At 44.6% G+C, this 27,935-nt stretch overlaps 1 protein-coding gene and 1 long non-coding RNA gene across 3 annotated transcripts in view; both read right to left on the bottom strand.

The window, feature by feature from the left end:
• Nucleotides 1-27,935, bottom strand: part of LOC139232499 (zeta-sarcoglycan) — an 817,822-nt gene that overhangs the window by 551,481 nt on the left and 238,406 nt on the right. The gene's annotated exons all lie outside the window — the stretch shown is intronic.
• LOC139232496 (uncharacterized) overlaps nt 1-27,935 on the bottom strand; it is a 160,660-nt gene that overhangs the window by 99,914 nt on the left and 32,811 nt on the right. The window lies entirely within an intron of this gene.

Raw genomic sequence — 27,935 nt, 5'->3', positions numbered from 1 at the left:
TCTGAATCACTATCATTTCTCACTGCTGCACTGGTACCATTCTTTATTAACAGAGCTACCCCACCTCCTTTTCCTTTCCGTCCATCCTTCCAAATTGTCAAATATTCTTATGTTGCCTTTGGTTCTTTTGCCAATCACCTTAAATCTGTGTCTTCTGGTTCTCGACCCTTCTGCCAATGGGAACAGTTTCCCTATCTCTACTTTGTCCAGAGCCCTCATGATTTTGAACACCTCTGTCAAATCTCCTCTCATCTTCTCTGCTCCAAGGAGAACAACCCCAGCTTCTCCAGTCTATAAACGTAACTGAAGTTCCTCATTCCTAGAATTATTTTTGTAAATTTTTTCTGAACCTTCTTGAAGGCCTTCACATCCTTCTTAAAGTGTGATGCCCAGAATTGGAAACAGTACTCCAGTTGGGGCCGAACTAGTGTTTTATACAGGTTCATCATAATTTCCACACTTTTGTACTCTATACTTCCATTTATGAAGCCCAGGATCCCATAAATCTTTTGAACTGCTTTCTCAACCTGCCCTGCCACCTTCAATAATTTCTGCACATATACCCCCAGGTCTCTCTGTTCAGGATTGTAGCATTTAATTTGTATGTCCCTCTCCTTATTCTTTCTACCAAAATGTATTACTTCACAATTTTCTATGTTAAATTTCATCTGCCACATGTCCGCCATTTCACCAGCCTATCTATGTCTTCCTGATGTCTGTCACTATCCTCCTCGCTGTTCACTATACTTCCAAGTTTTGTGCCATCTTCAAATTTTGAAATTGTGCCCTGTACACCCACGTCCAAGTCATTAATATACATCAATAAATGCAGTGGTCCTAGAACCGATCCCTGGGGAACACCACTGTATACCTTTCTCCAGTCTGAAAAACAACCATTCACCATTACTCTCTGTTTCTTGTCACTTAGAAAATTTTATATCCATGCTGCCACTGTCCCTTTTATTTCATGGGCTTCAACCTTGCTGGAAAGCCAAATAAGTGGCAATTTGTCGAACGACTTTTGGAAATTCATGTACACTACGTCAACCGCATTACCCTCATCAACCCTCTCTGTTACCTCATCAAAAAACTCAATCAGTTTGGTTAAACACAATTTGCCTTTAACAAATCCATTCTGGCTTTCCTTAATTAATCCATACCTATCCAAGTGACTGTTATTTTTGTCCCTGATTACTGTTTCTAAAAGCTTCCCCACTACTGAGATTAAACTTACTGGCCTATAGTTGCTGGGTTTATCTTAACACACTTTTTTGAACAATATTTGTAATTCTCCAGTCCTTTGGCACCACCCCCATCTCTATGAAGGATTGGAATATTATGGTCAGTACCTCCGCGATTTCCGCCCTCAATTCCCTCATCATCCTTGGATGCATCCCATCTGCTACTGGTGATTTATCTACTTTAAGAACAGCCAGCCTTTCCAATACCTCATCTTTATCAATTTTTATTCTTTCAAGTATCTCCACTACCTCCTCCTTCCCTAAGTCTATTTCAGCATTCTCTTCCTTGGTGAAGACAGATGCAAAGTACTCATTTAGTACCTAAGCCGTGCTCTCTGCCTCCATGTATAGGTCTCCTTTTTATACTGTATAATTTTCTCAAAGGGTATTTCTCAGAAACACCACATTGAATACAAAGGAAACAAGTTACACAGTCCCACAGCCTGCTTCATTTGTAGTGTGCTGAGTTTTATATATTTAATTGTTTTTGTGATGTGGTGCAGCTTACGGCTGCTGTCCTTGTAGAGACCACAGCATGGCTTCAATATTTTGAAGACTGAAATAGACTTCCAATTTATTTCCAAGACATTGATTGAGAGATATTGGGGATAATCATACAGAATTGTACTCCCAACATAGAGCCTCACCTGCTCGGAGAATTCAAGAATTCGGGCGGCCATCATTTTCTGTCTATTAAAAGGAACGTACAGAAAATCATGGGAAGTGTCTCCAAGTTCCTGATATGCACTTCCGCCAGCTGAAATTCCACACCAAAAGCACAAATTGGTAAAATCAGCTCGAATATGCTCAGCTTTTCTAATTCTACTTCATGCCTTGCTCTAGGGTATGATCATTAAAATATACAGAATATCACCTTGCCATTTGTTATATGAAAGATTTTTTTTACCATGCTTCAACCCTAATAAGTTCTCTTGGTATCTGGTTCTGAACAGTTATATTGGCCACTCTCACTTGCATTAACAGTGCAGGGAGCTCAGAAAGTGCTCTGACACATGAGAATGCAATAAAGAACTTAAGAAAATCATCCCTCTGGTACACAAATTCTCTCCTCATGGCATCTCATTTTGCTAACCCCATTGTTTTTGCCTCTACAGTATTACAATGCTTGGTAGATTATTCCAGAAATGTATCACTCCAAGTGAAGAAGTTTTCCTAACATTTGTTCTAAATGTAACTTTTTGTTCATTTCCATATATATCCTCTAATTCTATTTTCTGTTGTGGGGAAATTGCTAGAGTCTATAATTAAGGATAGAGTGACTGAATAGCTGAAAGATTTTCAGCTGATCAGAGAGAGCCAGCATGGATTTGTAAAAGGTAGGTCATGCCTGACAAACCAATTGCATTTTTTAAAGAGGTGACTAAAGTAGTGAACAGGGGATCTTATTTATATGGACTTCCAGAAGGTATTTGATAAAGTCCCACATAAGAGACTGTCATCTAAGGTAGAAGCCCATGGAATTGAGGGCAAATTATTGACCTGGTTAGGAAATTGGCTGCATGGCAGGAGACAGAGAATATGGATAATGGGCAGGTACTCTAATTAGCAGAATGTGACTAGTGGTGTCCCGCATGGATTTGTGTGGGAGCCTCAACTATTCACAATATGTATAAACGACTTAGATGATGGTATAGAAAGTCATATATCGACAGACAGGTAGCTTTGTAGGCAGTATAGATGAAAGGGATAGTGATAGATTTAGTGAATGGGCAAAACTGTGTCAAATGGATTTCAATGTAAGCAAATGTGAGGTCATCCACTTTGGAGCTAAAAAGAATAGAACAGAGTACTTTCTAAATGATGAAAAGCTAAAAGCAGTTGAGGTCCAAAGAGACTTGGGTGGGGTGGGGTGGAGGTGGGTGGTGGTGTCCAGGTACATAGATCATTAAAATGTCATGAACAGGAACAGAAAATAATCAAAAAGGCGAATGGGAAGCTGATCTTTCTATCCAGAGAACTAAATTAAAAGGGGGTAGAATTTATGCTGCAACTATACAAAACCCTTGTTAGTCCACATCTGGAGTAATGTGAGCAGTTCTGGGCGCCACACCTTAGGAAGGATAGATTGGCATTGGAGGGAATGTAGCATAGGTTTACCAGAATGATACCAGGAGTTCAAGGGTTAAGTTACGAGAAGAGATTACATAAATTACGATTGCATTCCCTAGAATTTAGAAACTTAAAGGGTGATCTGATCAAAGTTTTCAAGATATTAAGAGGAACAGATAGAAATAAACTATTTCCACTGGTTAGGGTGTCTAGGAATGGGGGCACAGTCTAAAAATTAGAGCTAGACCTTTCAGGAGTGAAATTAGGAAACACATCTACACACAATTTTGATTTTGATGTTCCCAGTTCAACATAGATGTTCATTCCCAAAACTGTGTGAACTAAAAATGAATTGGAGATGTCGAGAGGTGGATATAATTCCCTGGCAAACCCAGACACCATCTGGCCCATCGAGCTAGCTACCCATACATCACCTCTTGGAAGTAACCTAACTGAATTAAATCTGGCAATCTCACTCTTGAAAACTCCAGTTCTCCCAGTAACCACAGCTTTTTGGGGGAAGGGAATTCCAAATTTCGACTACCTTTTGTGTGAAAAAGTGCTTTCTGGTTTAATTTCCCTTTAGGGAAAAACTCAGTGCCAGATTTTTTTAAAAATTGATAAATTAAGGTGACTGTCCAAGGTTCATTGTACAGGGTACCATAAGGTTGAAAAGAGTGAAAGAGAAATAAATCAGGAGCAGTAATTAGGTGACACTAAGCTTGGGTTCTAAAATCCTGAAAATTGCATGAGAAGGAAAGACAGAGGGAAGTAAGAAGTTTCATGTGAGAAAAGATACGAAAGCAGTTTGGTTCAAATCCGAACTATGGAATTTGTTGAGTTTGTGTTCACTGACAGATGGTAACCAGATGGGCAATTCTTTAACCTACGGTCTCCAACTTCGGGAAGATTAAAATTCAAAATGAAAAAATCCCTTTGAAGACTGTTTTATATATGTAAACATATTTATTCTGTACAGCCACCAGAGGGCTCATCCCCTGGAGTCCCAAGGGATCCCATAATCCCTTGGGAGCACAGGTATTTAAGGAGGCTTCACAGGTTGGAGAGGCACTCTGGAGACCTGCAATAAAAGACTAAGGTCACAATTTACTTTGAACTCAAACTGTTCAGTCTGACTCTTTCTCCATACATAACAACTGGCGACGAGATACAGATAAGCGAACCCAAAGATGCAGAGAACAGTGGGCATCCTGGAGAAATTCTCGGAGGGAGATGATTGGGAAACTTTTGTGGAACAACTCGACCAAAACTTCGTGGCCAATGAGCTAGAAGGGGAAGAGAATGCTGCCAAACGAAGTGCGATCCTCCTCACTGTCTGTGGGGCACCAAAGTATGGCCTCATGAAGAATCTGCTCACTCCAGCGAAACCCACAGAAAGATCGTATGATGATTTGTGCACACTGGTCCGGGAGCATTTGAACCTGAAGGAAAGCATTCTGATGGCGAGGTACCGGTTCTACACCTACAAAAGGTGTGAAGGCCAGGAAGTGGCGAGTTATGTCGCCGAGCTTAGACGCCTTGCAGGACATTGTAAATTTGAAGGACATTTGGAGCTCATGCTCAGAGATTTTTTCAAACTTGGCATTGACCACGAAACCATACTTCGCAAACTTTTGACTGTAGAGACCCCAACCTTGAGTAAGACCATAGTGATAACCCAGGCGTTCATTGCCACCAGTGACAATACGCAGCAAATCTCTCAGCACACAAGTGCTGCTACAAGGATTGGGAACAAAGTGAGGTTTTAAAATCGCAACGTACAGGGCAGCTGCACGTCCGCAGATGACTCAGAGTCCACCGTCAAGGATGATGAATGCAAGACCATTAACTCCTTGTTGGCGCTGCGGGGGTGATCATCATTTCCATTCATGCCAATTCAAAGAATATATTTGCAAAGGCTGTGGAACAATGGGACACCTCCAACATATGTGCAGGCGAGTTGCTAATCCTGTTAAACCTGCAAACCACCATGTTGCAGAGGAGGACAGATCCACGGAGGATCACGACGGACCAGAGCCTCAGGCTGAGGAGGCAGAGGTACATGGGGTGCACACATTCACCATGAATTGTCCCCTGATAATGCAGAATGTTGAACTAAATGGACTCCCAGTGTAAATCGAACTGGACACGGGCATGAGACACTCCAGCATGGGCAAAAAGATTTTCAAAAGACTGTGGTGCAACAAGGCCTCAAGGCCAGTCTTAACACCAATTCGTACGAAACTAAGAACTTACACGAAAGAACTGATTCCTGTAATTGGTAGTGCTATCATAAAGGTCTCCTGCGATGGAGCAGTGCTCAAGCTACCACTCTGGGTGGTACCGGGCGATGGTCCCACCCTGCTCGGCAAGAGCTGGCTGGGAAAGATACGCTGGAACTGGGACGATGTCCGAGCGCTATCGCCCGCTGTCGACACTTCGTGTGCCCAGGTCTTAAACAAGTTCCCTTCACTGCTCAAAGCAGGCATTGGGAAATTCCAAGGAACAAAAGTGCAGGTCCACCTAATTCCGAGGGCACGACCCATCCATCACAAGGTGACAGCAGTACCGTACATGATGAGAGAAAGGGTAGAGATCGAGATGACCGGCTGCAACGAGAGGGCATCATTTCACCGATCGAGTTCAACGAGTGGGCCAGTCCTATTGTCCCAGTCCTCAAGGGAGACGGCCCTGTCAGAATCTGTGGCAACTACAAAGTAACTATCAATTGTTTCTCTCTGCAGGACCAATATCCACTACCAAAGGCCGATGACCTCTTTGCAATGCTGGCAGGAGGAATGACGTTTACGAAGCTGGATCTGACTTCAGCCTAAATGACGCAGGAACTGGAGGAATCATTGAAGGGCCTCACCTGCATCGACACACACAAAGGTCTTTTTATTTATAACAGATGCCCGTTTGGAATTCGAACAGTGGCGGCGATATTCCAGAGAAACATGGAAAGTTTACTGAAGTCGGTCCCGCACACTGTGGTCTTCCAGGATGACACCTTGGGCACAGGTCAGAACACAGCTGAGCATCTGCAGAACCTGGAGGAGGTTCTTAGTTGACTCAACCACGTGGGGCTCAGGTTAAAACGCTCAAAGTGCATTTTCCTGGTGCCTGAAGTGGAGTTCTTGGGAAGGAGGATTGCAGTGGACGGCATCAGGCCCACCAATGCGAAGACGGAGGCAATCGAGAACGCACCGAGGCCACAGAACGTGACGGAGCTGAGGTCGTTTCTGGGACTCCTGAACTACTTTGCTAAGTTCTTACCGGGTCTCAGCACACTGCTGGAACCACTGCATGTCTGACTACGAAAATGGGACGAATAGGTTTGGGGCAAAAGCAAAAAAAATGCCTTTGTAAAAGCGAGAAAATTGTTATGCTCAAACAAATTGCTTGTGTTGTATGATCCATGTAAGCGGTTGGTACTAGCATGTGATGCGTCGTCATATGGCGTCGGGTGTGTATTACAACAAGCTAATGATTTTGTGAAACTGCAACCGGTTGCTTATGCATTCAGGAGTCTGTCTAAGGCTGAGAGAGCAACAGCATGATTGAGAAAGAAACGTTAGCATGTGTCTATGGGGTAAAGAAAATGCATCAATACCTGTTTGGGCTAATACCTTTTCGAATTGGAAACTGACCAAAGCCACTCATATCCCTGTTTTCCGAGAGTAAAGGGATAAGTACCAACGCATCGGCCCGCATCCAGAGATGGGCGCTCACGTTGTCCGCATACAACTACGCCATCCGCCACAGGCCAGGTACAGAAAACTGCGCTGATGCTCTCAGTAGGCTGCCATTGCCCACCACGTGGGTGGAAATGGCGCAGCCCGCAAATTTAGCCATGGTTATGGAAGCATTTGAGAGTGAGCAATCACCCGTCACTGCCTGGCAGATCAAAACGTGGTCAAAAGCTGTGTGCTTCATGGAAGCTGGTCCAGTATCCCAGTGGAAATGCAGGAAAAGATAAAGCCATTCCAGCGGCGCAAAGATGAAATGTCGATACAGGCAGACTGCCTTCTGTGGGGCAATCGTGTAGTGGTTCTCAAGGGCAGAGACACCTTCATCAATGACCTCGACAGTACCCACCCTGGCATTGTAATGATGAAAGCGATAGCCAGATCCCACGTGTGGAGGCCCGGTATCGATGCGAACTTAAGAGTCCTGCATTCACAGATGTAATACATGCTCGCAGTTAAATAATGTACCCAGTGAGGCGCTGCTAAGTTTATAGGCCCCAAGTTTCGGCCCGCGCCGAAAACGATGCACCTCCGAGCTGGACGCCTGTTCTTTGCGCCTAAAAGCGCGCTAGAATAAAAGCTTCAATATTCTCCGGCTCCTCGGAGCTCGATCTCAGCTTGGCGCGCGGCGCGCTCTTCACAGCGGGGGGCGGAGCCAAATACTTGCGCCGATTCTGTAAGTAGTGGGGGGGGACGGGTCCAATTTAAATGAGCCAACGTGGTGCTGGCATACCTGCGCGTGCGCGTTGGAGCGTGCGTGCATGCGCAGTGTCAAACAAACATTGGCACTCGGCCATTTTTAAAAGGACTCGGCTGCCGTTGAGCCACTGACGCCGCCCCTTAAGTGTGGCCGAATAGCCTCAGCCCCCTTGAAAAGCTGCCTGCGTCCGATGTTGATCCTTCGGCTGCCGGCCAGCCACTGACGCCGCTCCTATCCCATGGCCGAATGGCCTCAACCCCCTTGAAAAGCTGCGTGCCTCCGGTGTTGATCCTTCGGCTGCTGGCCAGCCACTCACAGAATGAAGGCCTGCCTGCAGCACAGCAGCTCAGCTCGAAGGCTGCTTGCTGCCGCTGTTGGGGCTGCCGTCGAGACACTGACGCCACACCCCTGCCTGTCTCTAACATGAAAGGCCTGCCTGAAGCACATCAGCTCGAAGGCTGTTGCTGTTTCACACAGGTAGGAACATGGTTTATTTCATCTTTTCTTTGCTTATAAATTTTTATTCAGGTTGGATTTATTTGTATAATATTTGTATAAGTATAACTAAGGATTGATTGTAGAATTTAATGACTTTCCTTCCCCCCCTTCCCCCCACACCTTGTTCCCTACGCCGAATTTGTAACCTACGCCTGATTTTCTAAAGTGTAGACAAGGTTTTTTCCAGCGTACAAAAATCTTCACTTACTCCATTCTAAGTTAGTTTGGAGTAAGTTTTCACTGCCGAAACTTTGAAAACAGGCGTAAGTGGCCGGACACACCCCCTTTTGAAAAAAAATTCTGTTCCAAAGTGAAACTGTTCTAACTGACTAGAACTGGAGGACACTTAATGCCGAGAATTTGAATTTCTAAGATACTCCGTTCTACACCAGTTGCTCCAAAAAATCAGGAGCAACTGAGGCCGAAACTTGGGCCCATCGTCTTGGCCCTCCAAACCGTGGTCTAGGGTACACATTGACTATGCAGGCCCGTTCTTGGGTAAAATGTTCCTTGTGGCTGTAGATGCGTACTCCAAGTGGATTGAATGTGAGACAATGTGGGCTAGCACATCCGCTGCCACTACTGAAAGCCTGCGGGCCATGTTTGCCACACACAGACTACCCGATGTCCTGGTGAGCGACAACTGGCCATGTTTTATCAGTGCTGAGTTCAAAGAATTCATGACCCGTAACGGGATCAAACATGTCACATCTGTCCCATTTAAAGCAGAGTCCAATGGTCAGGCAGAGAGAGCAGTGCAAACCATCAAGCAAGGCTTGAAGAGGGTAACCAAGCAGGCTTGAAGAGGGTAACTGAAGGCTCGCTGCAGACTCGCCTATCCTGAGTCCTGCTTAGCTACCGCACGAGACCCCACTCGCTCACTGAGATCCCACCTGCTGAACTGCTCATGAAAAGAGCACTTAAGACAAGGTTCTCGTCAGTTCACCCTGATCTACATGAACAGGTAGAGAGCAGGTGGCTTCAACAAAGTACATACCATGATAGCGCAAATGTGTCACGCGAGATTGAAATCAGTGATTGTGTATTTGTATTGAATTATGGACAAGGTCCCAAGTTGCTTCCGGCACTGACGTGGCTAAAGAGTGGAGCAGGGTGTTTCAGGTCAAACTTTCAAATGGACTCATTCACCGGAAACACTTGGACCAAATCAAACTCAGATTCATGGACTATCCTGAGCAACCCACCTTGGACCCTACCCTTTTTGATCCCCCAACACACACACCAGTGGCGACCGGCACCACGGTTGACCGCGAAGCAGAACCCATCATGCACAACAGCCCAGCAGGACCCAACACACCAGGCAGCCCAGCAAGGCCAGCTGTACAGCAGCCCAGCGAGGGCCCAACAAATGATTCAACAACACCAGCTTTCACATCGAGACGATCAACCAGGGCAAGAAGGGCCCCAGATCGACTCACATTGTAAATAGTTATACCATTAACTTTGGGGGAGGCGGGGGGGGGGGCAGTGGGGGAGTGTTGTTATATATATAAACTTGTATTTACTCTGTACAGCCACCAGAGGGCTCATCCCCTGGAGTCCCTAGAGATCCCATAATCCCTTGGGAGTATAGGTATTTAAGGAGGCCTCACAGGTTGGAGAGGCACTCTGGAGACCTGCAATAAAAGATTACGGTCACACTTTACTTTGAGCTCACAGTGTTCAGTCTGACTCTTTCTCCATAATAACAGACTGGACGATAGCAAGTGTAATCTTAATACTCAAAAAAGGAGATGTGACCCTCATGTTAGAAAACACAGGTTTTTTGTTCAATCAGTTTCCATATGCTGATCACATTGCTGATGGCAGCTTCTGTTAAAAGGAAGCTGTTAATTTATGAGATACATTTTCTTGCATTCATATATGTTACTCACATGCATGCTGGGAAAAAGTTTGGCCTTGCACCACAATGTAAAGTCAGTTTATTTCAACATGTTGTTTGTTCTCCTGGCACTTAGCGTATGTCAAACTCAGCGACCCAGAGTTTGGGATGTGCTTTCTGGGCCCATCACCTCTTAAACAGCTGTTGTATAATCTCAGAAAAGGTTACAGGAAACTAGCTGAATACATAATCACACTATTTAGCGATAATGCCATAGAGGCTCTATCTGTAGGTCCTGTGGCAAAAGATGGTTCTATTTGGGGAACAAAGTCACCCTGCAATAATTGTCTAAGAAAGCAATAAAGAAAGGAAAGATAGATTACGAAAGTAAACTTGCGCAAAACATAAAAGCAGATAGTGAAAGCTTTTACAGATATATAAAACGGAAAAGAGTGACTAAAGTAAATGTTGGTCCCTTAGAAGATGAGAAGGGGGATTTAATAATGGGAAATGTGGAAATGGCTGAGACCTTAAACAATTATTTTGCTTCGGTCTTCACAGTGGAAGACACAAAAACCATGCCAAAAATTGCTGGTCACAGGAATATGGGAAGGGAGGACCTTGAGACAATCATTATCACTAGGGGGGTAGTGCTGGACAGGCTAATGGGACTCAAGGTAGACAAGTCACCTGGTCCTGATGAAATGCATCCCAGGGTATTAAAAGAGATGGTGGATGTTATAGCAGATGCATTGGTTATAATCTACCAAAATTCTCTGGACTCTGAGGAGGTACCAGCGGATTGGAAAGCAGTTAATGTAATGCCTCTGTTTAAAAAAGGGGGCAGACAAAAGGCAGGTAACTATAGGCCAGTTAGTTTAACATCTGTAGTGGGGAAAATGCTTGAAGCTATCATTAAGGAAGAAATAGTGGGACATCTAGCTAGGAATAGTGCAATCAAGCAGACGCAACATGGATTCATGAAGGGGAAATCATGTTTAACTAATTTACTGGAATTCTTTGAGGATATAACGAGCATGGTGGATAGAGGTGTACTGATGGATGTGGTGTATTTAGATTTCCAAAAGGCATTCAATAAGGTGCCACACAAAAGGTTACTGCAGAAGATAAAGGTAGATGGAGTCAGAGGAAATGTATTAGCATGGATCGAGAATTGGCTGGCTAACAGAAAGCAGAGAGTCGGGATAAATGGGTCCTTTTCGGGTTGGAAATCGGTGGTTAGTGGTGTGCCACAGGGATCAGTGCTGGGACCACAACTGTTTACAATATACATAGATGACCTGGAAGAGGGGACAGAGTGTAATGTAACAAAATTTGCAGATGACACAAAGATTAATGGGAAAGCGGGTTGTGTCGAAGACACAGAGAGGGTGCAAAGAGATTTAGATAGGTTAAGCGAATGGGCTAAGGTTTGGCAGATGGAATACAATGTCGGAAAATGTGAGGTTATCCACCTTGGGGAAAAAAAACTGTAAAAGGGAATATTATTTGAATGGGGAGAAATTACAACATGCTGCGGTGCAGAGGGACCTGGGGGTCCTTGTGCATGAATCCCAAAAAGTTTGTTTGCAGGTGCAGCAGGTAATCAGGAAGGAAAATGGAATGTTGGCCTTCATTGCGAGAGGGATGGAGTACAAAAGCAGGGAGGTCCTGCTGCAACTGTATAGGGTATTGGTAAGGCCGCACCTGGAGTACTGCGTGCAGTTTTGGTCACCTTACTTAAGAAAGGATATACTAGCTTTGGAGGGGGTACAGAGATGATTCACTAGGCTGATTCCGGAGATGAGGGGATTACCTTATGATGATAGATTGAGCAGACTGGGTCTTTACTCGTTGGAGTTCAGAAAGATGAGGGATGATCTTATAGAAACATTTAAAATAATGAAAGGGATAGACAAGATAGAGGCAGAGAGGTTGTTTCCACTGGTCGGGGAGACTAGAACTAGGGGGCTCAGCCTCAAAATACGGGGGAGCCAATTTAAAACCGAGTTGAGAAGGAATTTCTTCTCCCAGAGGGTTGTGAATCTGTGGAATTCTCTGCCCAAGGAAGCAGTTGAGGCTAGCTCATTGAATGTATTCAAATCACAGATAGATAGATTTTTAACCAATAAGGGAATTAAAGGTTACGGGGAGCGGGCAGGTAAGTGGAGCTGAGTCCACGGCCAGATCAGCCATGATCTTGTTGAGTGGCAGAGCAGGCACGAGGGGCTAGATGGCCTATTCCTGTTCCTAATTCTTATGTTCTTATGTATATAGATGACAAGAACACGTAAATGCAGTCCAATTTGTGGCCTTGACCTGGAACCAGGTAAGGAAGTCATTTGCTTGGCTACACAAGGTTGCCATGTTAAGCATGGAAGCATAAGACAAACTTTAAGACGGTGCTTGCAAAACATTTTTATTGTTCTTGACTTAATCCACAATCACAGAGGGAAAATGTAGTGTGCTTTGCCAGCTGTTCATCTTACTAAGTACCCAGGCATGCTTATGGTGTGTCACAGCACTGTGCAACGTTGCCACACTGACGTGTTGACCATATGGCCCATTAAATGTGGTAAGTACAATACATCAAGTCTGATGTCAGTGCACAGTTCCTTAATGTTATTTACTCACACATTCACACAAGGTGGATAGTGTACTGCGCACTTGGGTGGCACATGTCACTTACATTCACATTTCTAACATACTTCCCTTTTATATTTGGTTGCAAGAGAAGGCTGAACATAAATGGAGGCAGCACGTGCAGACAAATGGGGTTCACTAAAGCTGGGTAAACATTTGTTTTGGGTGGGAGTGCAAAACAAGCAATAGTGATTGGGCAGCTCATTTTACACTCTGAGAGTCTGAGACCTTCTGAATGGTTCAACTATTTCACTGTGCAATCTTGACTGGGGATCTGACTTTATGATTTTTTTGTGAATGATGTATTCATCAAGTTGGCGAATTGAAGACTTTCCATTTCTGGTAAAGCATGGTTAGGTGCAGAATATCTTCCTCTAAATCTGCCTCAACAATATGACTTAATACCAATCTCAGAAGAGTACCTCTGACTTTCCAAACCAGCCATCCTCTTTGAAAGAGATTATCAATTTAGTTCCATTCATCTGGAATTTCTGTGTGAGTTCTCGGATCTCCCACTATAACCATGGCCAAAACCCTGGACAAATAGCTTGAATGACTGGTTACGCTGCTTTGTGAGGTTTTCACCAATCTTCTGCTGAAGTTATGGTGAAGGGTTGGGAGGACATGGATATTCTGCCCCAATTGATGTTCAATTATGGCGAGTTTTGTGCAGTGGGGCCAAGTCCATTAGGAACTGGATTGAGGTTGTGCAAGATAATTGAATGTAGGATTTTTACAACTGTCAGATGAGACACTATCACTGGACTTGGTTCCCTGACATGAAGGGCTAATGTCTAACTCACTGCAACAAACCATTATTTCTATTTTGTCTATTGATTCCAGTTCTTGTACCACTACATTTGATCAATGATTATGGTTTCATTGTGCTTTCCTCAATTCTTACAGATGGAAAAGTATTTATCGCACACATTCCTATTACAACATTGTATCTCGAGATATGCCTCTAGAATACCTATCGTTTCAGCTAAAATTCATTTGATTTATAATATAAATAGCAGAAAAGATTAAATACACAAAAAAAACACATATTTTGGATGATGGCTTACAATATTCTCATCATGAAAATCCCTTGTATACCAATTTGATGTATTTTTACAGTCTGTTAGCTGTTTGTCAATGAACTACTAAATGATGATACTTTAATATCTGATTGACTTTGGTGTAATTTCACCGTATTTTTTTAGAATGAGATCATTACAGGTAAACAGGAAGAAAAAAATTGAGGACAGAAGTTATAAAGCAAGCACAGAAAACGTATTTGGTACAGAATATTAGGGGGTGGGGGAATTATAACATGGTTATTCTAGATATTCTAGATATTCTAGACCTCTTTCAACCCAGGTTCTCCGATGTCTTTTCCACGAAAACTGTTCTGTAGTGTGATGAGATTTCATATATTCTGTTGAGAAAAATAATCCTGTGCAAAATATTGCTTAATAATGTCTCCTGTTGCTTTTTTTTCCCTTTTATCACCTTTTATTACTGATGCTAACAATGATTTTAGTTCAGATAATAAATAAAGACTGAGCTAAGAAACAAACCATGTTCATTTATATTTAAAAAAATATTACTTGATTTTCATGGAAGCTATATAGCAGGGAGCAAGGGATTCAGGATAGATCGAGGATAGAAACATCAAAATATAGAAAATAGGTGCAGGAGGAGGCCATTCGGCCCTTCTATCCTGCACCACCATTCAATAAGATCATGGCTGATCATCACCTCAGTACCCCTTTCCTGCTTTCTCTCCATACCCCTTGATCCCTTTAGGTATGGTTCAGAGTACATCAAAGTCTATATTAAAGCTTAAGATAAACAGGCAAATAAGAGCTAAAGAAAACATAATTAGCTTCTGGCCGGTATTAGACGTAGCAGCGCATCTGGAAAGCAGTGACAGGATTGGTCCAAGTCAGCATGGATTTATGAAAGAGAAATCATGCTTGACAAATCTTCTAGAATTTTTTGAGGATGTAACTAGCAGAGTGGATAAGGAAGAACCAGTGGATGTGGTATATTTGGACTTTCAAAAGGCTTTTGACAGGGTCCCACACAAGAGATTAGTGTGCAAAATTAAGGTACATGGTATTGAGGGTAATGTATTGACGTGGATAGAGAACTGGTTGGCAGACAGGAAGCAAAGAGTGGGAATAAACGTGTCCTTTTCAGAATGACAGGCAGTGACTAGTGAGGTGCTGCAGGGTTCAGTGCTGGAATCCCAGCTATTTACAATATACATTAATGATTTAGACAAAGGAATTGAAGGTAATATCTCCAAGTTTGCAGATGACACTAAGCTGGGTGGCAGTGCGAGCTGCGAGGAGGATGCTAAGAGGCTGCAGATTGACTTGGACAGGTTAAGTGAATGGGCAAATGCATGGCAGATGCAGTATAATGTGGATAAATGTGAGGTTATCCACTTTGGTGGCAAAAACAGGAATGCAGATTATTATCTGAATGGTGACAGATTAGTAAAAGGGGAGGTGCAAAGAGACTTGGATGTCGTGGTACATCAGTCACTGAAGGTAGACATGCAGGTACAGCAGGCAGTAAAGAAAGCAAATGGCATGCTGGCCTTCATAACGAGAGGATTTGAGTATAGGAACAGAGAGGTCTTACTGCAGTTGTACAGGGCCTTGGTGAGACCACACCTTCAGTATTGTGTACAGTTTTGGTCTCCGAATCTGAGAAAGGACGTGCTTGCTATTGATGGAGTGCAGCGATGGTTCACCAGACTGATTCCGGGATGGCAGGACTGATACATGAGGAAAGATTGGATCGGCTAGGCTAATACTCACTGGAATTTAGAAGAATGAGAGGAGATCTCATAGAAACTTTTGAAATTCTAATGGGACTGGACAGGTTAGATGCAGGCAGAATGTTCTCGATGTTGGGGAAGTCCAGAACCAGGGGTCCTTGTCAAAAGATAAGGGGTAAGCCATATCGGACCGAGATGAGGAGAGACTTTTTCACCCAGAGAGTTGTGAACCTGTGGAATTTTCTGCCACAGAAAGTTGTTGAGTCCAATTCGTTAGATATATTCAAAAGGGAGTTAGATGTGGCCCTTATGGCTAAAGGGATCAGGGGGTATAGAGAGAAGGCAAGTGTGGGGTACTGAAGTTGCATGATCAGCCATGATCATATTGAATGGCGGTGCAAGCTCGAAGGGCCGAATGACCTACTCCTGCACCTATTTTCTTTGTTTCTATGTTTCAGTGTAACAAAGTTTAGCTTTGGATGCCAACCTGTCAGATTTACATTTAATTGTCAGCTCCCATCATTGTACTGTTAGAGCTCCTTTTATTGCCCCGACCTGCCATTGATGGTCTCTCGCAGGTCGGGGCCATAAAAGGAGCGGAGGTGAGGCGGCCCGGGAGCAATGTGTAGGCCCTGACCTGCAGCCCAGGAGCATCGTGGAGGCCCTGACCTGCAGCCCAGGAACAGCGTGGAGGCCCCGACCTGTGGCCCGGGAGCAGCGTGGAGGCGTGCTACTTCAGAGAACACCACGAGCTGGTGCAAGAGGGCAACAACGTGGAGAAGGGCGACTGAATTGGACGTCACAAAAATCAGGGTGGCTGATTGGAGCATGGGCAGGTACAGCAGGAGAGGCGGCAATCAGCAGAAGAGCGGCCAGGTCGGGGCAAAGGAGCGGCGAGAGATTGCAAGGCGATGTGATCGGGGCCCAGGAGAGGCATAAATTTGGGTTCCAGAAGAGGCGAGGGCCCAAGGGCAGCACAGAACCAACCCACATTGTAACACTAGTTCTGTGCAGCAGAGCTGGTCGCCAGTCGTCTTAGTTAATCCTTGCCACTGGACTAAGACCTAGCTCTTGTCAAGGTGGCTGGTGTGCAACGGTCACCACATGTTAAAAAAATCCACACACAGGCATCTTCCACATTTCAATATGTAGTTCGGGACCTGGACTGTCAGGTCCTTCATTGAAACACCTGTGAACTCATCCCTTTTTGATGTGGAAGCAAGTCATCCTCAATATGAGGGACCGCCTAAGAAGAGAAGATTGTTAGAGCTTTGCAGCAATCAAAGCAGTTCTCAAACTTTTGGAAAGCCTCGGAGTCTGTCTCAAATTTTATAAATGTCTTATTCTTCGCAGCATTGCTGAATTATAGATTAAGGTCGAGAAATTGGATCTTGCTGTACCTGTTTTCAAGATGGAAAACAGGTGCAAAGAGGTCCAATTTAGGGGGCCAACCCTCTCTGTGAAACAATGTCGAAAAAAATCTAAAGCCATATTGGATCGGGCCCTGTAGAGCAGTCCCTGGTGGGCAGCTGAAACAGGTGTTCGGCCCCTTTGATATGCTAATCAGAGGCCCAGTACCTGTTCTCAGACCCAAACCAAAATGTGGTCGTCGGGCCTGCTGAGTTCAGGATTACCAGGTCTACATGCGACCTAGCCAGCAGTCCTTGAAGGGACTACTGTAGGCCGTCACCAAAAAGAAATAGGTTTTAAACAAAATAACTGCCTGAATGTGGAGCCAGGAGGAACAGGAGTGTTCCTCCCAGCTCCATGTTAAAATCATGGGCTGCTGCCAGCCACGGCTCACAAATCCTCCTGATTGCCTTCCCGCGATTCACCTTAGGTCCTCATAAGATAAGAATTACGAGCAGGAGTAGGCCATTGAGTCTGATCTGCCATTCAATAAGATCATGGCTGATCTTCAACCTCAACTCCTCTTTCCTGCACTGTCCCCATATCCCTTGATTCCCTTAATATTCAAAAATCTATCGATCTCTGTCTTGAATATACTCAAACACTAAACCTCGACAGCCCTCTGCGGTAGAGAATTCCAAAGAGTCACCACCCTCTGTGTGAAGAAATTTCTCCTCATCTCAATCCAAAATGGCCGACCCCTTATTCTGAGACCGTGATCCCTGTAAGAATTTTTTCAGTTTCATATTTCGGCCAGCTCCCCAGCCAGAGCTCTGACTAGAGCAGTGTACAGTTTGATCTTGACTTCCTCTGACTTTATTCTACTGTTTTGGCTACATTGTTCAACATTCTATTGGCTTTGTTAATTATTGGTCTGTGTTGGTTGGACACATTGGGCTGGATTTTCGGTCTTCTGCTACCCTGGTTAGCGCCCCGGAGGGGTGGCAATAGCGGCGGTAAGCACTTCTGGGCGGGCAGCCAGCTTCCAGCGGCCCCGCGAGACATTCGGTGCTGATTTCGAGGTGGCATGGAGTATTACTACCCGGAAGTGGCGAGCCGCTGTGCAATGCCCCTGTTTGTGAAACCGGCTCGATCTTTGGCTGCTGCCCAACCCATAGCGTGGCATAGAGCACCCTGCTGGGAATGCCTGTGGAATTGGGTGGTCTGAGCTGTAGCGGCCGCAGTGAGGTAAGTAATGTCAACCTCGGGTAAGTGTGATTGTTTTTTTTTGTGATTTATGTTGTGATGGCGTGAGTTATGTATTGGGAATGCTTTTGGTGGGTTTTTTTCCCCTCCAGGCCTCTATTATGGCACTCCGAGGCTGGCTGTTTAGTTCGGGATTTTCGCTTGCTCAGCCGTCCTCATGCCCTAATAAAGGTGTGCAATACCTCCCTTAGCGCTCCGCTCCAAACTCCAGGCCCAGCTGATGAATTTTGCGGCAGCAGACACAAACTATTTGCTGCCGCAAAATGTACCACTTCACCCATGACACCGCCCCAACAGAGGTGCAACCGAATTTCTCCCCCATTGAGGATTTGGGTCTAATTTGTCTCTCAGATCTTTTCAACTACATTTCTATCACTTTCAACATCATTCATACTTCTGTTGTTGTCCATTTTTTTTCTTCCTATGTGTAGTAGTTTAAATTTTTCGTACTATATTTTATTTGTCATTGTTCTACTCACATATTTTGTCCAACTCATTTTTTAATTTTTGAGCTGCTTCCTCCAAATCTACTGCTCTTCCTGATTTGGTATGAGAATTCAAATGTAATCACTTTGCATTGGATTTCTGAGTAAAAGTAATTGATATAAATTAGAAACAGTAGTGGTCCCAACATTGATCCCTTGAGTACCGCACTCAGTAATATCCCCTGCCTCACCCAATGTAACTCCTCTAACAAGTTCCTATTGCTTACTACCCTTTAACCAATTACTTATTGGTACCCTAGATTTACCCTGAATAATCACTGATTGACGGGCAAAAATCCTGGTGCATCCAAATAAACATTCAACTATAATTAACCAGCAGCTAGAATTAACAACCCTTGAAATATTCTAAAGTATTTTTGCCGATGAGAAATAGGAGGAACAGGACGGAGATGTTCAGGAGGCTATAAGGCCACAGTGAAACAGGCAGATGGCAGGAGCAGTAAGATGTGCGGGAACACTAATAGGACATGGATGGCCTGAGATATGCTAAAAGCAGCAGTGGCAGTGTAAGGGGATAAAAAACGGTCACTAGAGTGGAAACAGACTGATGGTCACGCTGATGGTCACAAATGGAGACACTGAAGGTAGTGAATTGATCTGACATGTAAAATGGTCCAGATGAAGAGGGCTTATCAGTATTAGGAGATTCTGAGGAATCAGGAGTTCTTCTGTCTTACGGTATGGATTGTAATATTAACCGGTTATGTATAACCCGCTTATGTATGTAAAGCACGCTTATACACTCGCTTACATTGGGCTAGTGAGAAGTGAATAGCCTGGTGGGTAATGAATCACTCATTGCGTGAACCTTAGTATAGATTTACATTCTAAATAAGCAAATCCACCAAGGGTAACAGTCTGGAACATAGACTGTAAACAGTATCTGACTCTCATGAGAAACCAGGACATTAGACTAGTTCTCTCGGGAAGAGATAAGGTAGCCAGTGTTTTGGAACAGAGTTATTTCACATGTCATAGGGACTAATGCAAAGTTCACATCACTGAACAACATGATTGACATGTGATGAGAGATGGACAGGTGGGAAAGAGCAACTCAGAGCTAGTCTGATAAGAGTCAACAAATCAATGTAACTTCGCTGATAGCAGTAGACCAATCGATGGTTTTGTAGGAGGGTAGCACCCCTCAAAAACTATAAAAGTACAATTGTACTTTGAAATGTTCATTGGAACATTTCCCGAGCATGTTCAAATAATAAAACAGGTGAACCGAAGTTTTCGTCTGAGTGAATCCATGGTCGCTATACAGAGGGCAGGTGTCAACTCCTTATATCAGGGACTCCACCTCGAGGAAGAGAACTCTTCCTTTTACCCCAACAATTGGCACAGCGAGCAGGGTGTAGACCCTCTGACCTGGATGATGTGGTTTTGAGTATGTTTTTTGTACCACCTGCAGATGGCGCATTGACAGGGAAGGAGATAATCTGTATAAAGAACTAGAAGGGGGTAATCTGTGGAACAAAGTTATAGCGAACCACAGAAGGATGAAAACTGAGGTTGGGGGGTGGCACCCCAGGATACTTAGGAGAAACTGGCTAGTGGGATGAAAGGGGGGGCTCTATGAGATAAATGGACCAAAAGGTTGCCGGATACAAATGCTGGCAGGAAAGGAGAAAAATAAAACCGACACTTAAGTTGCGGAGGAACAAGATTAGGGAGACAAGCAGTATTGTTAGTCCGGCCGGACGTTAGAGAGATCCAAGGGCTTGGAAGCAGTACACGGAATCTGGTAGAGGGGTAAACGTACCCAGACAAAATATGGCATGCAAGGATAAACATAAGAACATAAGAAATAGGAACAGGAGTAGGTCATACGGCCCCTCGAGCCTGCTCCGCCTTTCAATAAGATCATGGCTGATCTGATCATGCACTCAGCCACCCATAACCCCTATCCCCTTATCGCTCAAGAAACAGTCTATTTCTGCCTTAAATTTATTCAATGTCCCAGCTTCCACAGCTCTCCAAGGCAGCAAGTTACAATCCTCTGAGAGAAGAAATTCCTCCTCATCTCTGTTTTAAATGGGCGGCCCCTTATTCTAAGATCATGCCCTCTAGTTCTCGTCTCCTCCATCAGTGGAAACATCCTCTCTGCATCCACCTTATACTAAGATTACCTCTCATTCTTCTGAACTCCAATGAGTAGAGGCCAACCTACTCAACCTTTCGTTGGCTGAAAAAACATAGGATAAATTGTATTGAATGAAAAGTTGGTGTGAATGTCTGTCTTTAAGTGAAAGCATTCATGTGGAAGCTTTCTTGACTGTGGAATAAATTGTTGGAAAAAACATAGGATAAGCTGTATTGAATTCACAAAGGACGGGTTGTTATCAAAAGATAAAAGATGCAACCTTGGAAGCTACAGCTGCTAAAAGAAAAATAAACTGTCTTATGAAGTTTAAATTAATAATTTCTCGGAGACACAAGCCCCTCTGTGTAAAATGTTTGTTAGATACAAAACTAATTTGAAGAAAGGAAAAAAATGGAAAATGATGTTACTTGCTGGATGTGATATTGGCTGTGAAAAAGATACTGGTTTAATTGGAGGGTAATTAACCAATGAAAACCGAACTTTCATTGTAGCCACAGTGGAATTTCGGTTTTGTTTCAAAGTGTGAATATTGGAAAAGAGATAAAAGACACTCTATGTTGATAATGATTTTAAATTACGAGAAAGTTTCACTGCAGTAAGGACATTTAAATTTCGGATTTGAAAACCTGTTTAAAATGGATGCCGCATTCTGATATTGGGAAAGGTTTCGAAAAAAATTACGCGAAGTCACATAATGAGCCTGTAAATTGGGACCCTGATCAGGAAATTGCGGTTGTAAAGTTAAAACAAGCACTCACAAGTGCTCCAGCCCTGGAATTACCCGACCAGAATAGGCCCTTCCACATCTATACGTACCACAGTAAAGTTTACATGGGGACAGGCATAGGCCAGTGGCATAACAATCCTACATACCCAGCATACCTTAGTAGAAGTGCTTAACACAGGAAGGCTAAAAACAGTATCCGACGCACGAAGGGCTAGGTGGGAAGCAATGCTCTTACCCCACCCCTCCCCAACAGAACGGTAACAATAAAAGACAACTGGAACAACCCTGTAAGTCCATTATGCAGGGAGAGGAGCATCAGTGTAGCCCGACAGGAGAAGACGAGGGAAGTAGTCAGGCTTCAGGAGGCAGACATGGATCTATATGTAGATGAGTCTCGGCACTATATCAACGGGACACCATGGATGGGATGGGTCATGGTAGATAGCAATGGACAGGTTAGAAGGGAAGGATGTCTAGAAGAGGGCCTATCCACTCAAGTGGCTGAATTGGTGGCTCTCACTGAGGCTCTGAGGCTGGCTATTCAGACAGTCGGTATGCTTTTGGAGTCGTGCATGATTATATGATAGCCTGGAGCAGACGGGGAAACATGACCTCAGGAGGAGGGACAATTAAGCACGAGGAGATTGTTAAAGAATTAGTGGAATCCCCCCTCCTACCCCAAGAGTGTGCGATAATAAAAGTCAAAGCGCACATAAGAAATTACTGATCAACACCAACAGGGAGATGCATGGGCAGACGAGGCAGCCAAGCGGGTGGCGGAGACAGGTATACTGGTTGGGGAAGCCCAGGTTGGAGCATGTACAATCGGGCTTGAGGAAGGAAACATGCTTAAGGTACAGGAAGAAGCCACTCCACAGGAAAAGGAGGGGTGGAAGCCGAGCGGGGCCCAACAAAGGACAGACAGGGTATGAAGGAAAGATGGGAATTTATACTACGGGTATGTCCATACAGGTAGAACCAACATGATAAACTCGATGTCCAGATGCTGGTGGTGGAAGGGAATGGGCTGATAGATTTTACTGGACCGTTAACCAGCAACAAGGGGAAGACATACTTTCTAGTTATAATACCCCGATGGGGAATGCCACTACAGCAGGACTCAGATCAAGGTACACTCTTCACACAGGGAAGATAATGAAACAGGCCTGTGCGTTACTAGGGATCAGGCAAAAATATCCCATATCACCCGGGATCTTCTAGATTGGTGGTACGAATGAATAGGACCTTAAAAGCGACCTGAGCCGAGGCAATTGTAGAGACTGGAAAGGGATTGGTAGACAGGTTAACCCAAGTACTGATGAAGCTCAGGGCAACCCCTAGTTGGACGACAGGACTGACACCCTTTGAACTAATGACACTGCCAGGAATCTTGGTTACAGGAAGCGAGGATGAAGGACCTTTTAAAGACAGGATACGGAGGTTTGTGATGGAATTCTGTAAGCAGTTACATGATTTAAAGGCACAGGCTAGAGATCAGCAAGTAATCAAGGACTTAGAGAACGACACTTAGGAACAGAAGGTCCAAATGCCCCAAATAGATGGTGAGGATTAATCCAGAGAGATCCGGGCTCGCACCAAAATGGACCGGACCCCATCAGGTAATAATGGTAAGGGACACGTGCGCCTACGTAGTTATAAGGGGTATCGGCAAGTGGAAAAACTGGACCCAGTTTAAAAAAGCATGGTTACTAACTAACCAGTGACGACCGGGAAATATTATTTTTTACAGGATTTTGGTGTTCGTGGGAACAACGTGGGGTAACGGAGCCTCATATCAAGGACAACAGGCTGAGGGACAGCAAGGCCTGTATTACAGGGACTCAGGTGACATTAGTTGTGATAAAGAATCCAAAACGCTGACGGTGACGGACGGAGTAATAGTGGACTTAAACTGCAGCGTCGGAAAAACAGGCATAAAACAACTTAACATGGAAACGAAACGGAATTGGGGATGGGCCATTAATACGGGATCAATAATTAGCGTAAATAAGACCGCGGTGTGTTTTATAACCAGGGCGGAGGACAGAGATACTGCACCCGGGGGAAGGGGATGCAGATTTCACTCAACATCTATGAATGGTGGTGGAGGGTTATCTCCCGAGATAGACCCACCACCACGGCCCCACCCACTACTTTAGCAACAGTGAGCACTACCAGGGCCCCGACCTCCACACCCCAGCGCCATCAATGTGTCCAACTATGAATGTTGGGGCAAATGGGGGATTGATAATAAGGCAGACCAAGGATAAGATACACTTCGGGGGACGTCAGCAAATAATTACTGTATTCCTAAATTTAATAGACTTAACCATCCCCAGCTTCTGCGGGTCAAACTATAAGCCTGTATTAAAAACCTGACCCTGCGAGCACTTGAAGGCCCTGAATCAAAAATCATGAAGTTTAATGTGGTAAGAGGGTCAGGTAAAAAGCGGGACCAGGGAAAAAGAGGGATACTAGAAATGGTAGGCGCGGGATATTAGCGGTGGGAGTTGCGGGGGTAAACACTATAGACCTGCACACAATAGATGATCGAGTTGACGCCCTAACACGAATCATACAGGGATTGTTGGAGAGGGATGAGGATAAGGAGAAGGTACAGGCACAACTAGGGAATGGCACGGAAAGGGAATTATTACAAGTGGCCCAGACATTGCAAGACCACACCAGAGCTATAAATTCAATAAATAGAGCGGAAAGAAACTTGAGTAGAATCATACAGACAGAAATAGTGTGCGCAGGATTCGGAGCATGGTTACTCATCGCTATACAACATAACCTAGAACAACTTCAAAATGGAAAGGTGCTGGATTGGATAACCTTAATGTATTTACCAACTGGACCTTGGACAAAAACATGACTCATGCCTGTGAGGTGCGGAGAAACAGTTATGCTTAGGGTCCCAAAGGTCAGATTTGTAATCGGACATTTAAATATAATAGATTTTGTACTATCTATACCACAGTATGATGTGATAAAGGGAGATCCCCTATACCAAACAAATAATATAGAGGATATAAAAAATCAAACTCATGTGCGGTACCATGACAATCCATAAATGTAATTGAAGAGAACAACAGTACTAAGAGTCTCAGCATAGATGATTGTTATAAAAATAACCAAGTTGTTTTATGTTGAGTTCCACTACAAATGATCAAAGATGACTGTGGAGATGACCAGGTGGACGGGTGCACCTTGAGTATCACCCTCCAGCACGGGACTACGAAACTATCGCTGTTCCACGAGGAAATGGAGAATGGTGTGTGAGCACCATGGCGACTGAGATGATGGTGACAAATACCTCATGCGCCATCATGAATACTGACTTCTGCTTTACCATGCTTGACGAGACACACATAAATGGATACGTTATAAACTCTGAACTGAAAGAACAAACCATCAATGGGACAATGATAGACACTATCTGAGAAGGGTATCAGAAGGCCATTGGGCCGCAAGGAAAACCGATACTCGAACTGAATGAGGAACAAACTTGACTGAATTGGACACAATGAAAGAGAATATTCGAAGCAACATAGAGAAGACCCCAGGTGGAGAAAAAGTAGAAGAAACAGAGGATACCCCAGGCGTGCAGAATTCGATAACATAGAGAAGATTCCAGGTGGAGGAAAGATAGAAGAAACAGAGGATATCCCAGGCGGGGCAGAATTCGAACACTGAGAAAATGGAATGCTGGACTCAATGTGCAAGTGCATCCATGGATACGGATAGTGTCACATCTACTGGTTGTAGTGCAAGGGAACATACTGGTCATCTTGCTAGTATTAGCCTGTAAAAAGTGTAACCGACGTAAAAGGCAGGCAATAGCCTGAACAATATTTAAAACATTGAATAAAGGGAATATAGACAGTCCGGCAAAAAGGACTTATCGAGTATAACCTTGATGGGAAAGCCAACAGGTGGGTCCTGCAGTTCAGGAAGTAGCGCTACCCAAGCAAAAGGACAACCCTGGAAGCTCACCCATGAGGAAGTAATTGGGAAATGGCCTATCTTGGGCATATAGCCAAAGTGGGGATTGTAAGGGGTTAAAAAACGGTCACTAGAGTGGAAACAGACTGATGATCACGCTGATGGTCACAAATGGAGACACCGAAGGTAGTGAATTGATCTGACACATAAAATGGTCCAGATGAAGAGGGCTTATCAGTATTAGGAGATTCTGAGGAATCAGGAGTTCTTCTGTCTTACGGTATGGATTGTAATATTAACCGGTTATTTATAACCCGCTTATGTATGTAAAGCACGCTTATACACTCGCTTACATTGGGCTAGTAGGAAGTGAATAGCCTGATGGGTAATGAACCACCCGTTGTGTGAATCTTAATACAGATTTACATTCTGAATAAGTACATCCACCAAGGGTAACAGTCTGGAACATAGACTGTAAACAGTATCAGTGGGGATGTCGCACTTTATCAGGGAGGCTTTGAGGGTGTCCTTTTAACGTTTCTTCTGCCTGCCTTTGGCTCGTTTGCCGTGGATGAGTTCTGAGTAGAGTGCTTGCTTTGGGAATCTCGTGTCTGGCATGCGGACGATGAGGCCTGCCCAGTGGAGCTAATTAAGTGTGGTCAGTACTTCAATGCTGGGGATGTTGGCCTGGACAAGGACGCTAATGTTTGTGCATCTGTCCTCCCAGGGGATTTGCAGGATCTTGCGGAGACATTCCTGGTGGTATTTCTCCAGCAACTTGAGGTGTCTACTGTACATGGTCCACATCTTTGAGCCATACAGGAGGGTGGGTATTACTACGGCCTTTTAGATCATGAGCTCGGTGACAGTTTTGAGGGATTGAACTTCAAACACTCTTTTCCTCAGGCGGCCGAAGGCTGCACTAGCGCACTGGAGGCGGTGTTGGATCTCGTCATCAATGCTTGCTCTTGTTGATAGGAAGCTCCCAAGATCGGGGAAGTGGTCCACGTTGTCCAGGGCCACGCTGTGGATTTTGATTTTGGGGGCAGTGCTGTGCGGCGAGGACAGGCTGTTGGAGGACCATTGTCTTACTGATGTTTAGCGTAAGGGCCATGCTTTCATACGCCTCGGTAAATACGTCGACTATGTCCTAGAGTTCAGCCTCTGTGTGTGCACAGACGCAGGCATTGTTCGCGTACTGTAGCTCGACATCAGAGGTTGGAGTGGTCTTGGACCTGGTCTGGAGACGGCGAAGGTTGAACAGCTTCCCACTGGTTCTGTAGTTTAGCTCCACTCCAGCGGGGAGCTTATCAACTGTGAGGTGGAGCATGGCAGCGAGGAAGATTGAGAAGAGGCTTGGGGCGATGACGCAGCCCTGCTTGACCCCGGTCCGGACATGAATTTGGTCTGTGATGGATCCGTTGGTAAGGATCACAGCTTGCATGTCATCATGAAGCAGGCGGAGTATGGTAACGTACTTTTGGGGGCATCCGAAACGAAAGAGGATGCTCCATAGACCCACTCCTGGCCAAGAACAGGGAAACACTCATCAAGGACACTGAGGCAGTCAGGGCCCGCTGGAAGGAACACTTCGAAGATCTCCTCAACCAAGACTAAGTCTTTGACTCGAGTGTTCTCGACTCCATCCCGCAGCATGCTACCCGCCACGAACTCAGTGAGACCCCAACACTGCACGAGGTAGAAAAGGCCATAAGACAGCTAAAATACAACAAGGCTACGGGAGTGGCTGGAATCCCTGCTGAGGCACTGAAGTATGGCGGAGAGGCATTACTGGCGCGAATACATGACCTCATCTCTCTCATCTGGAGGGAGGAGAGCATGCCGAGAAATCTTAGAGATGCAGTGATCGTGACCATCTTTAAAAAAGGGAACAAGTCTGACTGCGGCAACTACAGAGGAACTTCCCTGCTATCAGTCACTGGGAAAGTCGTCGTTAGAGTCCTCCTCAACCGTCTTCTCCCCATGGCCGAGGAGCTTCTCCCGGAGTCACAGTGCGGATTTCATCCCCTCCGGGGCACAACGGACATGATTTTTGCAGCACAACAGCTGCAGGAAAAATGCAGGGAACAGCACCAGCCCTTATACATGGCCGCCTTCGACCTTACAAAGGCCTTTGAACAGGAAGTGCACATTGTTGCAAAACGTTAAATTTTTTAAACCTAAATTAACGCATTCCTTGCCCATCTGTCAGAACAGTTACATTCATCAAATGCTGCAGTGAATAAACATAATGGGTCCAATTGATCTAGTCTGCTATCCATTTAAAACCCATTCTGACACGCTTTGATGTCACCTTTCCATTTGTTGTGACCTGAAAAAAGATAATTGAAGGCAGGCTATTCTAATTTGTTTTGCAAAGTGTCGCAAGCATTATTATCTGTACTTAGGCGACATTTTAGAATTTTCTGAAACAATGAACAAAAAGGCTCCTTTTCAGCAAGGGCTAAGTACTAATTTGTTCCTTCAAAAATGTTTAAATACACCAGTACA

This window comes from Pristiophorus japonicus, chromosome 2, assembly GCF_044704955.1.
Source record: "Pristiophorus japonicus isolate sPriJap1 chromosome 2, sPriJap1.hap1, whole genome shotgun sequence".
In the NCBI taxonomy this organism is placed as follows: Eukaryota; Metazoa; Chordata; class Chondrichthyes; family Pristiophoridae; genus Pristiophorus; species Pristiophorus japonicus.
Note: the sequence above shows the minus strand (reverse complement) of the source record. Positions and strands in the feature narration are given on the sequence as shown.